At 39.6% G+C, this 13,440-nt stretch overlaps 1 protein-coding gene and 1 pseudogene across 15 annotated transcripts in view; both read right to left on the bottom strand.

The window, feature by feature from the left end:
- Positions 1 to 13,440, bottom strand: part of SYNE2 (spectrin repeat containing nuclear envelope protein 2) — a 319,025-nt gene that overhangs the window by 269,354 nt on the left and 36,231 nt on the right. The gene's annotated exons all lie outside the window — the stretch shown is intronic.
- On the bottom strand, positions 8,974 to 10,354 carry LOC132360167 (ADP-ribosylation factor-like protein 2-binding protein; annotated as a pseudogene).

Below are 13,440 nucleotides of genomic sequence, written 5' to 3'. Positions count from 1 at the left end.
GATTATGAGACATTTAAGGAGAGCCTCCAAGAATGAAAGGAAGAGATCAAAACAAACACAAAAGAGGAACCCTGAGGAACCAGCAAACATAGGAAAGGAAAGAAAAATTAAAAATGAAACTGATAATTGAAAATTTTCAGAAATGACGCCATAAGGTGAACTCTATTTTAAAGCTTATAAAAGGCTTCACCATATCAGTTACAAACAGAATCAACATTTCTTCCATTTTACACCTTCACATGACAATGCACTATATAACAAGAGATATATTTTAAAGTTTTGTTCTGCATGCTGCTAACACATTTCACTAGCTTTTTCTTTAACCATTGGATTTTTAACAATATCAAAACAAAAAGTCATATTCTATTGGACAGAATTAATTTTGGAAAGCCCTTGTAAAATCAGACTTAGTCTTGTTTATAAATATCCATACCCACCATATGCTGAAATGGAAAGCAAAATGCAAGACAACTACCTTGGCAGGAATGAATGCTTAAAGATTTTAATCATAGCCCTCTGAACAAGCAAGCACTACCGTTTGCTCTATTTCCTCCAAAAGACAAAAGTCAATTCCATCCTCAGTGATACAATGGTAATACTACACAGAAACTCAGTATGAATTCACAATTCCACAGGAATCTGAAAATTACCAAGGCAATTTTCCTTTTGAGGATTACAAAGTCTACAGAGTTAGTAATAGTGAAATGGGCAGCCATAGCAGAGTTTTGAGTAGAGGAGAGATATAATTTGACTTATGTTTCAAAATTATCATTTGGACTGATGTGTGGGAACAACACATGGGACAAGGAATGAAGCAGGGAGACTAGTTAAAAGGTTATCACAGAATGGATGGACAGAGGGATAGACAGATGGGTAATTAATGAGAAAGCAAGCACGGTAAAATGTTAAGGGTGGAATCTAGGTGTTGAGAATACAGCTATTTGTGTAAAGTTCTTTCAACTTTGTTGTATATTTTACAATTTTCATAATAAAATGCTGGGAGGAAAAGGTTATTACAGTAAACCAGGTGATGATGGCTGGGACCAGGGCTGCAGAAGTAGAAGGAGTAAGTGGTCAGTGGCCAGGTTCTGAATATATGTCGGAGATGGTACCAACAAGGCTTCCTGACCGATTCGATGTCATATGTCATAGGAGAAAGAGAAGAATAAAAAATAACTCCTAAATTTTTGACGTAAGCAACAGGAAGGATGGAGAAGCCATGAATTGAGCCAGAGAAGGCTGCAGGTGGAGCAGGTCTGAGGGCAAAGCAGGAGTCCAGGTTTGACATTTCAGATGTACATCAGACATCAGTTCTGAAGCCAGGTAACTTGTGCATACTCCACTTTTTTTCAAAGTAAATGCTTCATGTCCCGTGGGAAACTAAGCCAACAGGATCAAGTCAGAACCAGGAAGATGGAGTTTGGCAAGGCAATAAGATAGGAACAGGGCACTATGAAAAAATATTTAAGTGCTGTATTTTTAAAGATCAATAAAAGAGCTAGAAAATAAAATAAGGACAGCTCCCATAAACAAAAGGGAGAAAAACAGAAAAGAAATATAAAACTTAAAGGCCAATCCAGTGGATCTAACATCCAAATGAGAAAACAGAGGGAGAAAATTATCAAAGAATTAATACAAGAAGATTTTCTAGAGCTGAAGGACAAACATAAGAGCACAATGAGTGCCCAATACCCTCGGTAAAACACATGGTTACAAAATTTCAGAATAGCAAGAATAAAGAATCTCCCAGAGGAAAAAAACCAAACCACACACCAAGGAACAAGAATTAGAATAGCATCAGACTTCTGTATTAGCCATATTGGACAACAGAAGACAGCGAGGAATATCTTAAAAGTTCCGGGAAAACAACATAAGAGCTAAAACTATAAAACTCTTAGAAAAAAACATAGGACAAAAGCTTCATGACATTGGATTTGGCAATGATTTCTTGGATATAACTCCAAAAGCACAAGCAACAAAAGAAAAAATAAATTGAACTACAATAAAATTTAAAACTTCTTTTCATCAAAGGACACATTCAACAGAGTGAAAGGCAGCCCATGGAGTGGGAGAAAATATTTACAAATAATGTATCTGATAAGAAGTTAATATCCATAATACATAAAGAACTCCCACAATTCAACAACAACAAAATAAACAACCCAGTTAAAAATGGGCACAGGACTTGAGCTCAATACCATTAATCAGAATGGAAATGCAAATCGAAACTACAGTGAGATACTACCGCAAACCCATTAAGATGGTTACTATCAAAAAAACCCAGAAAATAATGTAGAGAAATTGGAAAACTTTCACACCATTGGCAGGAAAGTAAAAATGGTACAGCTGCTATGGAAAACACTATGGCAGTTCTTTAAAAATTAAAAATAGAATTACCATATGATGATCCAGCAATTCCACTTCTGCATACATACACAAAAGAATTGAAAGCAGAGTCTCAAAGAGATTATTATATACCCATATTCATAGCAGTATATAATTCACATTATATATCCATATTCACAATAGCCAAACGGTGGAAGCAACCCGAGTGTTCATCCATGGATGAATGGATAAACAAAATGTGGCATGTATATACAACAGAATATTATTCAGCTTTAAGAAAGAAGGAAATTCTGACACATAGTACAACATGGCTGCAACTTGAGGACACCATGCTTAGTGAAATAAGACAGTCACAAAAAGACAAATATTGATGAGTCCACTTACATGAGGTACCTACAGTATTCATATTCATAGATACATAAATAGAATGGTGGTTGCCAGGGGTGAGGGAGGGTGTGGGACATTAATTGTTTTAATTAACTTTGAATTAAATTAACCCATTGTTTAATGAGTATAGAGTTCAGTTTTGCAAGACAAAAAGAGTTCTGGAGATGGACGGTGGTAATGGTTGTTACACAACAATGTGAATGTACTTAATACCACCAAACTTTACACTTAAAAATAGTTAAATTGGTAAATTTTATGTTATGTGTATTTCTACAATTTTTTAAAAATGAGATGGAAAATTATTTTCAACCTATAGTCTATATCCACCTAAAGTATTAATCAAGTGTTCGGGTAGAAAATAGTCATTTCTTGACATGCAAGTCTTCAAAAACTTTATGTCCTATGCTCTCACTCTCAGAAAGCTACTGGAAAAGTTACTCCAAAAAAATAAGACAGTAAAACAAGAAAGAGGATGGGAAGTATTCCAACAAAATTGAAAACTAAACTAAACATGAGAAAAACGGGGACTAGACATTGAACACAGGAAAACGGAAGGAGAAATTGCCAGGATGATCGCCATGCAGTGGGTCGGAGCAGGAAAAAGTAGGGCTCTGGGAGAGAGGTCCAGGGTGGGAGCTGCAGGAAGGATGACATAGAAAGAGGGGATGTGAAAACAGGAAGAGGTGAACAGATAGAATGAAGGAGCACACAGACTGGTGTCTGAGGGAAACTGAAGAACCATCACAGTGAGACTACTTTGGATGTTAAGCTAGAAGAACTGGAGGCTGATGTCAGAGGGTATTTGAATTAGTGATTTTGAAGATGGTGTAGCTCCCGGCAAGACAAAGTTCCAATTTGGGGGTCTGAGAAACTTAAAAAAAAAAACCAAAAAACTCCTACCTCCATTCATTCCACAAAGAATTTGTGATTTGCACGTGTTCACCATTCTTCTAAGTGGAAATGCTGAGAAGTTTGGGAGAGAAGGATCGAGGGACCTCTCATCAGATGACCTCATTTTTCTCAGGAAAATAAGAAGTCAGATCATCTCTTAGGTGTGAGGGAGCTAGGGTAGGGTAGGGTCCTTGAGAAATGAAACGTTCTTGGAACAGGTCCTAGTCGAGAACCTGAGCAAACCAAGCAGAAAGGAGTTGGAGTTTTTCTCATGTTTAGTTTAGTTTTCAATTTTGTTGGAATACTTCCCATCCTCTTTCTTGTTTTACTGTCTTATTTTTTTGGAGTAACTTTTCTAGTAGCTTTCTAAGAGTGAGAGCATAGGACATAAATTTTTTGGAGACTTGCATGTCAAGAAATGACTATTTTCTACCCGGACACTTGATTAATACTTTAGGTGGATACAGACTATAGGTTGAAAATAATTTTCTATCTCATTTTTAAAAAATTGTAGAAATACACATAACATAAAATTTACCAATTTACCAAGGAGTTGGAAGGCACTGAAGGTACACAAAGACTGGATCAGCACTGGCTGCAAATGCTGACCCAAACAGCATTTTGGGTGCAAGGATCTCCCAGGAGGACCCAGGATGTGACTGATGCTCAGGTAGGAGTAGCAACAGCTGGTGACTTAATAAATTTCTGCCAACTAAAAAATGTTCTAAAATTGCTCATGGACACAAGGACTTATGTTCAAGAATGTTCATGGAAGAACTATATGTAGCAGAAAAATTGGAAACAGTCGAATCCCATCAGTAGGAGAATGGATAAACTGTAGTTGAGTCATACGAGGGAAGACTATTCCACAGCTAAAATGAATGACCAGTATCAGCAAGGTTAAATACCAAAACTAAAATGTTTAGGGGTGGAGGGCAGAGCAAGTCCAAAAGGACTGATACACTATGAAGTCATTTATGTACTTTATGTAAATTTTAAACACACACATACATATATGGTAAAAGAACAGAAACACGCTTGGGAGTGATACCCACAACTTCAGGGTAGAGGGCAAAGGAGTGGGAGGGCGGGACTTCAGCTCTATAGCTAATGTTTCATTCTTCTAAAAAGTTAACATCTAGGACTTCCCTGGTGGCACAGTGGTTAAGAATCCACCTGCCAATGCAGGGGACACGGCTTCGAGCCCTGGTCTGGGAAGATTCCACATGCCACGGAGCAACTAAGCCCATGCACCACAACTACTGAGCCCGCGCTCTAGAGCCCGTGAGCCACAACTACTGAAGCCCACGTGCCTAGAGCCCGTGCTCTGCAACGAGAAGCCACCACAATGAGAAGCCCACGCACTGCAACGAAGAGTAGCCCCCGCTCACCGCAACTAGAGAAAGCCCGTGTGTAGCAATGAAGACCCAATGCAGCCAAAAATAAATTAATTTTTTTAAAAAGTTAACATCTAAGTAGGATTACATTACAGATGTTAGAAATAGTCATCCTTTTTTTCCAGACCAAACTTTTAATTATTTTATTGAACAATACATTAAATGATTCTCTAAAACAGGTATCTTAACTGATTTCCTCTTCCCAGATGATTTTACACTTGCAGATTTTAAGCTATTTTACCATCTGTTGACCCATTATGAATCAAAAGTTATTAATAAAGTTTATGGTAAGTGGCAAATATGATATTTAACACAACATCATTAAGAAATTCCATTCTTAACATTTTTAAATTGTAATAGAATTCTACTTAGGTTAGAGAGGAGAGATGAAATGGTTGAAAGAGCCCTAGACTTAGGAGTCGGAAAAAAAAAAAAAAAAAAGAGTCGGAAGAATCTGGCCTTGGTCCCAGCTCTGCCACTGACCTCAAAGCCTTGGATAATCATCAGCCTCTGTAAGGTCCCGTTTCTTCATCTGTGAAATGATTTTGTCTGAGCCAACTCACACTTTCGGGTTCTTGCCAAAGAATCTAACCCGAAGTTCTCTGCTGTGCATTTAAAAACCCTGGATTACAAGAAATAATATTCCTGGAGGAACGCCTGAAAGACTAAACGTCCACCCATTCCTGGATGTGGTCTTTGGATTCTGTCCAGCCATCAGGGAGCTGTGAACCTGAACGGCATTGTTTTATCCCCCTAGAGAACTGCTTTTATTAAAACGTATTCTGGCATAATCCCATAAACCTTACCAAGCAGGATATTATAGGAAGCAGTCAAGAGAGACCTACCATTGTACTTCTTACACAGGAGTTCAGGAAGACAGTCTGTAAGCCACATAGTGTTCCTTTCATGAGAACAAGCTGTGGAAAATTCTCAGGTCTCAGTACCAAGAAAAACTGTGATCCTGAGCATTTATTCTTTTAATCTAATGACCATGTTATTTTTATAAACAAAGTTTCCCTCTCTTTATTTTGGCTGGCATAGCCTGGATCTAGCAACTACAAATGACTTTATGGAAAACAAGGTGCTATCCCACTGGCTTTATGCACCTACTCTGATTTTTCCTTCGTTGCAATATCCTCATCTATTTTTCTATTCAACTGAATTTTATGTTTCTATGCAAACTAACTCAAAATTTCTCTACAATAAAGGAGGGTACAAATAAGTGAGTTAAACAAACTCGGACTTTCTGTAGCACAAGATGAGATAACATGTAGCATGCTGAAAATTACAAAATGAGATACAAATGCAAGTTGTTCTCCATTGGTGAGAAAGAAAAATTTATTAGTGGAAGATGAAATTTATGTGTTTTCAGTAAGTGAGATCTTTTTAATATTTTTCCATGTCAAGTCACTTGAAGACATCCAGATTCCAGTTCTAAGCTCTAGGAAGAGATTTAATTTGTAGACAACACGGTGAAGCATCCCTAAAACACTATGAATGACTTTGTGACTTACTCTATCATTTCTGCCAGGTTCTGTTTGTTCCTGTCCCATCTTCTTGAACTAAGCACATGTCCCCTGTAGCCTCATTCCCATGGAGACCCTGAATCAATGGGGAGTCTTGCCTGGAAGCAATGGATTAACAATGCCTCTAGTGGGAGGTGGAACAGGGAGAGGGTGGGCGAGGAAGTACTAAAGGGCATAAATTGGCTTGCTATTATTCATAAGAAAAATATATTCCTAAGAATTCTTTGCACTCAAGAATATATTTTTTCAATGATTATACTCTTGGTGAATATATTCTTACTCTGCCTCTCCCCCATGTCCCCACTCCCTGCCCATCAATCTCCTCTCTCTTGAAGATCAGCAGACCAGGCTCTGCGGGGTGTTTTTCTCTCTCCCTGTCCAAGTCCCCTCCCATTACAACAGGGCAAACAAAAACTGAAGGTTCCATAAAATGCCAGCATATAAAAATGAAAACAGGACACCTTAAACATCACCTACATCTTCAAAAAGCTGTTAAAACCATTGTATATGAATTGTTTACATTTTCCAAACAGTGAAAAGAAACAAGCAATTAGGTAGGTCTGCTTGCCATTCAGGAAACTGGCTTTAGGTGGATTGGCCTTCTTCCCCAAGAAGTAGCTGTGTGACTAACAGATCACTTACTCTGGTCCTGACTCCAGGAATAACTTCCGCCCTGCGCCCAGCCAGACCAGCTAGGGCCCTGACTCCCATCGATCACCTAGTTCTTGTTAGCCTCTTCCCAGCATTTCACGCTGGAGTAAAATGCAAGCATCCTGGCATCACAGTAGAGGCTGGAGGTCCTGAATGTCAACTTGAAATGCCTGCCAACATGGAGAAACCCAGTCCTCACAAGTTCCACCACTGAGCCTACCTGTTCTTTTGGAGCAGATCCTTTGGCCCTGGGTCTTCTCTGGATTGCGAGCTCTGAGAAGGGACTATGTTTGGTTCACTGTTGTATCTTTATCATCTAGCACAGTATGTGGCACAGAGTAGGTACATAATAAATGTTTGAGGAAAGAGTAAAAGAGTGAACAAATGAACAAACTGGAGCAAAGTTATGGAGGACACTGTTTCTACAACTCTCAGCTCCCCTGTGGGAAGTCCTCCATCAAATTTTATTTTTTCTTTTTTTTAACCATTTAATGCTAAGAAAATACTTCATTTCCTTGGAGACAGTTTGGGTTTTTTTGTGGTTGTTTCTATATTATTTCTGTTCTTGTTTTCCTTTCTGAAAATAAGAACCATATAATCAGTGTTCCTTTTTTCACCTTGGATGTCCAGAAACAGAGAGTTAACTCTGAGGTCAAATCGTAGCAATTACGTCAGTCAAAGTTATGTCTGTTTTTCCCTGGCCTTTGTCTCGTTTTTTGTTTTTACTTTTTGTTGACATATAATACTTTTCTTATACATATTTGTTGCGGTCATCTTAAATCCTTTGTGAATAAAGTAAGGAATGAACAAATTAAAAAACTAAATAACCAAATAAGCAAGCAAACCACAACTCAGAAAGTATATATATATATATATATATATATATATATATATATACACATACTTTTTTTTTTGTTTTTCTTGCTGCATTGGGTCTTTGTTGCTGAACGTGGGCTTTCTCCAGCTTCAGCGAGCAGGAGCTACTCTTCATTGCGGTGCGTGGGCTTCTCATTGCAGTGGCTTCTCTTGTTGTGGAGCATGGGCTCTAGGCGCTCAGGCTTCAGTAGTTGTGGCACGTGGGCTCAGTAGTTGCGGCTCGTGGGCTCTAGAGCACAGGCTCAGTAGTTGTGGCACACGGGCTTGCTCCACGACATGTGGGATCTTCCTGGACCAGGGATCAAACCTGTGTCCCCTGCATTGGCATTCTTAACCATTGTGCCACCAGGGAAGTCCCAGAAAGTATATTTAACAAGGATGCTTTTTTCTTTTTTTTCTGCAAAACACCTGAAATTTTACTCATGGTACAAAAGTATTTAATAAGCGCTACATTGGTACAGAAAAACACACAGCCTACAGCTAGCTCATCCTTTAAAACCAGAACAGCCAAGTGAAAAGTCAGTAGAGATTCTTATTTTTACTTGAAAAATAAAAATAAAAACAACAACAAAAAAATAACTAAGGTACACATTGGGAATTGAACTACTATAGTTTTTCTTTCTAGAGATGTGACATCCATGTTTTCTGGTCAGTAATGTTCTATCAAACATTGTAGTAAACCAGTGTACTAAATCCAAGCAGACAGATGACCAGTAAAGCTGTTTGCTCTCTCCTACTGAGCTCGACCAGTGGAACACTATCTTGGTAGGATTATTTTGACAGCAAGAAGGAAGTGCAGAGCCCCTACCCCAACAGAAAACCTAAGGAGCTGTTTTACATAGAAAGGGTTTTAAGAAAACCTGCACAAACATTAACATGCTCTAAGAAAAGGAAACCTTTTAGACTACTTCCAGCATACATTCATTGGTGCCCAGTAAAATAGGAACACCAACACAGAAAGCATTTTTGCTTTCATAGCACCAACAGCTAAAAAGCACACAGCATATAATACTTTGATCTTGAAGTGAGTAATCACGAAGTTCCAAGATTATGTCCACTAGATTAGCCTGAGTATTCATCTATAAAAATACGTTTTCAAAAACACGTAAACAAGAGTTATAGAAACAATGGGACTACATCAGGACCAGTAGAAGACAGTGAAGTGATACAAGGACTGTACATGTAAGAGTAGGAATTGATTTTCACAAGTACCTTTTAGGTAAAGAACAACTCTCTAAATTGATTCCAACAGCCAAGACTAGCTGTGATAGTAGGAGTTTCAGAAATCTTGGGATGGGCAGCTAGCTTGAGTTAAACCCTAGATAAACACTCCCAGTCAAAAAGCCCATTGAGGCTGCAGGACTGAAACTCTGACCCATATAAAAAGCTGTGAGTGCACAAAAAGCCTGGTGGGACATGCAAGGCCTGCTGGGCCAAGAGAGCTGGTGATGGTGGGTTCTTCCAACATGGACACACCAACATGTATGCTGGGGAAGTGCCCCCTGGGTGGAATGCTGGACTTGGGCTTGATGCAGGAGCCAGACTCAGACGCTCCTGAGAGAGATGTCTACTCAGGGAGGAGTACTAGGGTTACTGAAGACAAGAACGTCCCAGGAAGGTCAGGTAATTTTCTTCTGACCCATCAATACTTAACATTAACGAAGAGTTGCATAACAGAATCAGTCATTCCAAGATGTATTCTTCTGACATCATTAGCCAAGCCTCTCCCAGTCTACTGGGCTGGTGATGTCTAGAAAGATCCCATTACCTGGAAGTGGGACCTAGGGCCGCAGATGTTCTGGGAAGCTGTCATAGAAGATGATTTGCACAATTAAGTCACCACTAAACCGCTGCTTAAGCCCAGTCCCTGGTCTTCTTTTTCTGCTCGACAGTCCAGAAACATTTCTTTGAAAGCCAGAAAATCTGTAAACGTGAGCAGCACGTCGAAAATGTCACCGGCCACTTCATCTTTATGGTGCTGTAGAGTGTACTGAAAGCCGCCATGTTAAATCCAGGAATCCGCTCCAACAGCTGTTCTATATACTTTTCAACCAAAGAAATATATTCATTAAAAATAGGTGCGTAGGTGAGCTTATTCTCTTCTGTGTCTTCAAACTCCTGGTAGTACTTGTCCAAGAAATTCCTCTGTAATAACTGGAACTCATCATCCATGATAATGTCCTCTAAATATCCAACCACAGCATCAAATTCTGCATCAGAGGCGGAAGAGATGGACAGCGCGAAGCTCCCTTCCTCTAGGGCGTCCATCGCCGCCGCCGCTTCCACAGCGCGGGGGAGCGGGCCCGCCGGCCTTCTACCCCGCCCGAGGAACGGGCGCAGCCTCCGCTCTGCTCCGCAGAGCCCCAACCTTCATCGGGAAGGCCTCGCAGCCGAGGCCTCAGCCGGCTCACGGCCCAGCTGGGTAGCGCCTGCGCACGACGCCCCGGCCTCCGGCTCCCGGGCTGCTGCCACGCGCCGGCCGGGTCTCCAAGCCCTGCCAGGCCTCCGACAAGGATGCTTTTTAATACACACACATATAAAAATAAAAATAATTTTGAAATTCAGGTGTTCCCGAGTCACAGGGTATTTTTAAAATGTTACAATTTCCTCTTTGATATCTCCATTTGAACTGTTCCCCTTCCTTCCACTTTTTTTTAAAAATAAATTTATTTATTTTATTTATTTATTTTTGGCTGTCTTGGGTCTTCGCTGCTGTGCACGGGCTTTCTCTAGTTGTGGCGAGTGGGCGCTACCCTTCGTTGCAGTGCACGGGCTTCTCATTGCGGTGGCTTCTCATTGCGGAGCATGGGCTCTAGGCGCCCGGGCTTCAGTAGTTGCGGCACGCGGGCTCAGTAGTTGTGGTACGCGGGCTCAGTAGTTGTGGCTCACGGGCTTAGTTGCTCCGCGGCATGTGGGATCTTCCCAGACCAGGAATCAAACCCACGTCCCCTCCATTGGCAGGCGGATTCTCAACCACTGCACCACCAGGGAAGCCCCTCCTTCCACTTTTGACAAGATTTTTTTTCTCCCCAAATGGCCAGAATCCTTGGCCACAAAAAAACTGAATTGCCCTCAAATGTCTTCCTAGACGTATTTTAAGGTAAAATGCCTATTTCTATTTGTAATGATTTTTTATCTTGGATTTTTAAGGCTTCAGAGGAATTGTGGTCCCAAACTATTCTGGAGGAAAGACGGAATGGAGAAGATGGGGGAATTCTATTAAATTTACAAAGCTGAACTAGTCCTACTGAGTTGTGGCCAAAATGGTTGCATATTCACCGGCAAAATTCTGAAATGACTGAAACGTTTGGGAAAATATGTGCAGGATCTCACTGTGATTATAACAGTATTTTTGTCAAGTGTTTCAAGTAACATAACTGTACGTGCGTTTTTACACATTTCTGTTGGGTAGCATTTCCCCACTGATGAAAGATTTGTTGTCTTCAAAATTCCAAACACTGGTATCTCCAAGATATTTAAAATAAATATTTCTAAATTTGAAATGTTTGTGAGCAAATACAACAGCCAGAAATATGCTGGCTGTTAAAATGAGAAGTTTGTTTCTGAAATATATTATTTATTTAGAAAAATATTTACCAATTTTAGTGGCAGCTGCAGAAATGTTTTCACACTCAGAAATTAGTTTGCTATTAAAAATGGGAAAAGGAAGACTGATTTGCTTTTCCCATTTGGCCTGCACTACTACGACCAACCCAAAATACACACATCTTTATCAACAGATGCACCAGCTGCTGCTTGGCCAGGTACCCATTCTTTCTCTTTAACTGTGTTCTTGCAGAGGAAATTAACAAAATTAACCTTTTTCAGATAAGGGTCCATTTTGTCTTATAATGACCAAGTCCCACTACAGCCCTCAATCACACATATATGATTGCTAAGTTTCTTGCTTAACTTAGAAGTTTTCTGACCCAATTTTATTCTACTACTCAAGCTTAAGATAAATATTATACAAACATGAACTAAATTCATGTAGAGTTGGGCGTTCTACATGAGACCATATTAATTCATTCAGTTAACAAATATCCACTGAGTGCTTACTACTTGCCAGGCACTGGCACTGTATCAGTTACTAAGGATGTAAAGGTGAGTAAGTGGGAAAGGTTTTCCAGACAAGAACAGTGTGCTCAGGATGCATAACTGACAGCAGTCACTAATTGCCTGGGGGAATCTAAAAAAAGCAAGGCTTGTCCTAACAGGCTTAATGGAAAAGGAGCAGTTTTTACCTTCACGCCCTCAAGATTTTCCTGGTAAAGCAGGTAGGACCTGGCAAATGTAGATTGGTGGATGAGGAAGCTGACCAGGACAAGTGAATCTAGTCAAATTACAAATCATTAATAAGTGCAAAAATAAGTTTGTTCCTCCAACCCACCACCACAACAGAGCCAAGGGTTAAGAAATGGATTAAATGGAAGAAAATATTTGCAAACAATGCAACCAACAAGGGATTAATCTCCAAAATATACAAACAACTCATACAACTCAACAACAACAACAAAAAAAAACCCAATAGAAAAATGGGCAGAAGACCTAAATAGACATCTCTCCAAAGAAGACATACAGATGGCCAAAAAACACATGAAAAGATGCTCAACATCGCTAATTATTAGAGAAATGCAAATCAAAATCACAATGAGGTATCACCTCACACCGGTCAGAATGGCCATCATCAAAAAGTCTACAAACGATAAATGCTGGAGAGGGTGTGGAGAAAAGGGAACCCTCTTGCACTGTTGGTGGGAATGTAAATTGGTACAGCCACTATGGAGAACAGTACGGAGGTTCCTTAAGAAACTAAAAATAGAGCTACCATATGACCCAACAATCCCACTCCTGGGCATATATCTGGAGAAAACCACAATTCGAAAAGATACACGCACCCCAATGTTCATTGCAGCACTATTTACAATAGCCAAGACATGGAAGCAACCTAAATGTCCATCGACAGAGGAATGGATAAAGAATATGTGATACACATATACAATGTAATATTACTCAGCCATAAAAAAAGAATGAATTAATGCCATTTGCAGCAATACAGATGGACCTAGAGATTATCATACTAAATGAAGTAAATCAGACAAACATCAAATGATATCACTTATATGCGGAGTCAAAAAAAAAATGATACAAATGAATTTATTTCCAAAACAGAAAGAGACTCACAAATTTAGAAAACAAATTTATGGTTACCAAAGGGGAAAGGTGGGGGTGAGTAACAGATTAGGAGGTTGGGATTAACATATACACACTACTATATATAAAATAGATAAAAACAAGCACTTACATACAGCACAGGGAAATCTACTCAGTATTCTGTAATAACCTATATGGGAAAAGAATCTGAA

Source organism: Balaenoptera ricei, chromosome 2 (assembly GCF_028023285.1).
Source record: "Balaenoptera ricei isolate mBalRic1 chromosome 2, mBalRic1.hap2, whole genome shotgun sequence".
Taxonomy (NCBI): domain Eukaryota; kingdom Metazoa; phylum Chordata; class Mammalia; order Artiodactyla; family Balaenopteridae; genus Balaenoptera; species Balaenoptera ricei.
This window is presented reverse-complemented; position numbering and strand designations above follow the sequence as displayed.